This window comes from Triticum dicoccoides, chromosome 5B (assembly GCF_002162155.2).
Source record: "Triticum dicoccoides isolate Atlit2015 ecotype Zavitan chromosome 5B, WEW_v2.0, whole genome shotgun sequence".
NCBI classification, from domain to species: Eukaryota; Viridiplantae; Streptophyta; class Magnoliopsida; order Poales; family Poaceae; genus Triticum; species Triticum dicoccoides.
This window is the reverse complement of record NC_041389.1, coordinates 635,614,402-635,618,878: the sequence shown is the minus strand read 5'-3', so window position 1 is coordinate 635,618,878 and position 4,477 is coordinate 635,614,402. Positions and strand designations below refer to the sequence as shown.

At 46.1% G+C, this 4,477-nt stretch overlaps 2 pseudogenes; one reads left to right on the top strand and one right to left on the bottom strand.

The window, feature by feature from the left end:
• Nucleotides 1-2,093: 2,093 nt before the first annotated feature.
• On the bottom strand, nucleotides 2,094-2,233 carry LOC119313358 (annotated as a pseudogene).
• A 988-nt stretch (nucleotides 2,234-3,221) lies between these two features.
• Nucleotides 3,222-3,884, top strand: LOC119312226 (annotated as a pseudogene).
• Nucleotides 3,885-4,477: the final 593 nt, after the last annotated feature.

Below are 4,477 nucleotides of genomic sequence, written 5' to 3'. Positions count from 1 at the left end.
GCACACACCTCGTGTGGCAATGTGGTTCGTCCCCGAACTGTACGTGCGCCGACTGGTCTGCTTGCGGCCACGCGGCCTCGGATGATTGGCGCGGAGCAACATGGTCGGCCGATCCACTGCTGGCGTCATGACATGGCGCGGATTTTGGAGCGGGTCGCTCTAGTAAGTGCGGCGTGGATCTTGGGGTTGATCCCACTCGCTGGCGCGGTGCAGATCTGCAGTGTGAGGATCCTGAGGCCGATTCACCTTGTTCCCGAGGCTGATCCGCTCTGACGTCGTTGTTGCCTTGTCTAGTAGGCATAGAATACCGATTTGGGTCAATTTCTTCATCATTTTCTGTACCGTTTTTTCTGCTTCATCACAAGACTCATGTTCATCATTAGTAAGAGGATCAGTCAACATTTGATCACCAGTATTATAATGTTCCCCTTGATCAATAACGTTGAGGTGAGATGGCAAAAGTATTTCTATTTGGAAGAGGGCGCTGGCATTGGGATGAAGATGTGCAAAGGGGAAACAGTTTCTTCGAACGGGACATCACAAGAAATGTAGACACGTCCGGTGGATACATCAAGGCATTTGACACCTTTGTGGTGTGGAATATAACTGAGAAAAACACATTATTTTGATCTAAACATGAGCTTGCGATTGTTATAAGGACGAAGATTTGGCCAACAAGCACACTCAAACACTCGTAGAGATGTGTAGTTAGGTTTTGTATGGAGAAGACGTTCTATCGGGGTTTCATTGTGATGACACGACTAGGCAACATATTGATATGATAACCTACGATAAGAAAGGCTTCGTCCCAAAATTTCAAGGGCATGGATGCGACAACAAGCAATGATAACCCTACTTCAACGATGTGTCTATGCTTACGTTCAGCAGATCCATTCTGTGGAAGAGCATGGGGACATGACACATGATGTGGCATGCCAATTTGTTGGAAGAAGGAACTGAGGTTTTTGTATTCTCCTGACCAATCCGATTGTAGGCCTAGAATTTCACAATCAAATTTTCTTTCGACGAGTGCTTGAAAGTTGTGAAGAACTTGAAATACATTGAATCTTTTTTTAAGAAGGTAGATCCAAGTATATTTGTTGTAGTCATCGATAAAACTCACATAACAGGAATGTCTACTGACAAAAGTAGGAGAAGGACCCCAAACATCCGAGAAAATGAGCTCAACTGGTTTGGTAGAAACACTCGTAGAAACCGGATAAGGTAATTGATGACTTTTAGCACGTTGACAGGAATCACAAATTTTTGCACAACTACGCTAGAGCTTATTCCTTCTAAGTACTTGCTTGATTAAAGAAAAAGATGCATGTCCTAATCTATGATGCAACCATGTTGGAGAGACTTTGGTGACACCATAGGCTTATTTATTGAATCTCCTAACCTCCGGAATCAACGGGTAAAGCCATCGAACACATCTACCTCAATATAGGATTTTCCTTGAGGCCTGATCCTTGATCAAAAAGAAGAACGGGTGAAATATGAGGAAGACATGATTATCAATGGCAATACGATGAAAGAAAAGGAGTTTTTTCAAAGCACTAGTACTATGCAAAAAAATCTGAGATGAATTTTTCTCTGAAGGTTTTTTATTACTGAATGACCAACGTGACTAATTCTCATACCTTCTCCATTGGCAGTGTGAACTTGCTCCTGGCCGCGGTACTTTTCATGCATGGTCACCTTTTCTAGCTCTCCCATGGTATGATTTGTGGTGCCACTGTCGACATACCAATTGGTATCGACGCCGTAGGAGCCATCTGCCGCCACTACCATGTTCTCATCTTGGGAAGATTCATCATCTTCCTCGAAACGATACCAGCAGTCGTGTATCGTGTGGCCTGGCTTGCCACAGATCTGACAGCGCGTGACATCCGGACGGGTCTTGCCGGAGGATTTGCGGCGGCTCTTGTTGTTGTAGGAGGGTCGTCCGCCTCTGCTTTGTGGCTTGCGCTTGCTGCATGGCGGCCCGCGGTAGCGAGATGAGCCACCGCTGCCACGGCCACGGAAAGCGACGTCGGCAGAGAATTTGAATCCCCCACCAGAACCCGCACCATGGAAGAGGGCGATGCGCTGGTTAAAGTTGCTCATCTGAGCAAAGACGTCGTCTGAGGCTGATGCTCTCAGTGAGGACTTCATTGGCCGAGACGAGGGGCTGGTACTCCATGTCGAGGTCGGCGATGATGTAGGAGATCAGCTCGTCGTCGTCAATCGGCTTCCTAGCAGCTGCAAGCTCATCTGTGAGAGATCGAATGTGAGCAAAGTATGCCACCACGATTTGAGTCCCCTTCTGCGCCGTGGAGAGCACGATCCGGATGTTGTTGATGGGGCCTTGGACTGCGACGAGAACATGCTCGCAAGAGCAGCCCAAATCTCATGCGGCATGGCAATGGAAGTGACCTGCACAAGGACTTCGTTGGAGAGGTTATTCAACAAGTATCCGAGTACCTGCTGTCCTTCTCTGACCTAAATTGAGTAGAGAAGATTGAGCGTTTTTGCATCTTTTCCGTCTTTGTCCTTCGTAGTGAGGAACTTGACGGGCTCCGGCGTGATGCCATCAACATAGCCGAAGCAACTAGCTCCCCTCAGCTGCGGCGTCACCTATGCGTGCCACAACACGTAGTTGGTGCGAGAGAGCTCTCTGCGTGAGGGCGGCCTGGACGATGCCGAAGGAGGACGACATGGCTGGGGATGGGTTTGGCTAGATTTAGTGTATAGAGGAGGCTTTTATTACCATGTAAGCGAGCGGTGAGCGTTGTACCTCGTTGGAGGCGACGGTTGCGTGTTATATAGGCAAAGGCATCTCCCTGAGATAAGCATACTTATAGTTGAGATTACATCTTGAGAATCAAGAAAGAACCAAGATATAGAGATGAATATTGTTACATGAGATCTTGACTAACTAATTCTATCTAGCCAATACAGTTTAGGTAAACCGGTGCACCTAAGTAGGGCACCTCTCAACTACGTGACATATCATGTTTAACAGTGTTCAAAGGGCTGTGGTAACACATTACTGTTATACAAAAGTGCCTATTATGAAATTTATCCAATATATTTGCTGGTTTCATGTGTACAGGGATCTCTATATCAATCAGAACAACACTATCTGAGCGTCATCGTAAAAGATATGATTATTATCTTGGAGTACTCAGTTTTTTAGATATTGCTAAAAGCTGCATGTGGTTGATGTGTTGTAGGCAATGTCATTTGACCCTAGTCCAGATGATTATGCAACCATATTGGCAAATATGAGTCTGTGCGCGTTGCGTGCTGGAAACGGAAGAGCTGCTCTCTCTGATGCTGCCATGTGCAGAATGGCGCGACCTCTTTGGCAAAAGCCTGCTACCGAGAAGGGGCAGCTCTTATGTTATTGAAGGTAAAAATAACACAGTAGTTTTCTTCAAGCATCCCTGATCATGATCGTATAACTGATCATCTTATGATGTGTATGTAGAAGTACGAGGGAGCATGTGAGGCTTTTGCTGATGGCTTGAAGCTTGACCCTACAAGTGGTGATCTTGCAAATGCTTTAAGGTAACTGGTCCATGTTTTCATAAGTTAAGTGCAAGGATAAATGATATCTTATAGACAGTTGTGTGCATGGAAGATGGTCTCTCCATCTCTAGAAGAATATTACATCATTTTACATGGATTCAGTCATTCATGTCTGTTGAGCTCTTTTCCTGAGTCGGAGTGATTTACTTATCGTGGAAAGAGCACCTAGTGTTGATCTGCATGTTATTATGATTGGCCTTCAGGGCAAGGAGTTGTACACAGACTCCTGACAATGCTCATGTTCAAAATATTTTGGTTGCAGGGAAGCCCAAGAGGCAGCGAAGAATGCTCGTTGCCCTGGAAAGTAACTGACGCGCCTGTCCTACAATGCAGAATCTGCGGCTTTGTTTTGCTGCTAGCGCCTTTTGTCTAGTCTAAAAACTTCTAGCAAGAATACCCTGTGGTATTTCAAGACTTCCGTGGCACCCATCGTTTGTAAATATAATTGGGTGCACTCGCTGACCGTAGTATCTTGATTCCAGTTCAAGTGTCGACAAACTTTATCGTCACAGAACGTTAAGCTTGTTATATCTTTGGTTGTTGGATCATGGAATTCAGTAGTGAGGTTTCTCGTTGAACTTGGCATTGTGACCATGGCAGCCATTCCGAGGTTGGTCTGGTCCAGTGCGGATTGGGATTTGCCCTCGGTGGTTGCAATGGCATGAAGGGCGTATGACATTGTCGGGTCGCCGAGTAGCGCCGGAGCCTGGAGAATGTAACTGGATTGGTAAATGATGAAATTTGCACTTGAACCAACCTTAGTCTCAGGTTGGTTGCCCAAAGGTCGGTGAATTGGGCAGAAGATCCAGGGAACTGTTTACTGTTCCTAGGTTCAGTGTCGTTCCCTGGTCCCTGGAGCAGTAGTAGTAACCTGACGCCTGCGGCTTCTAACCAATTGCTG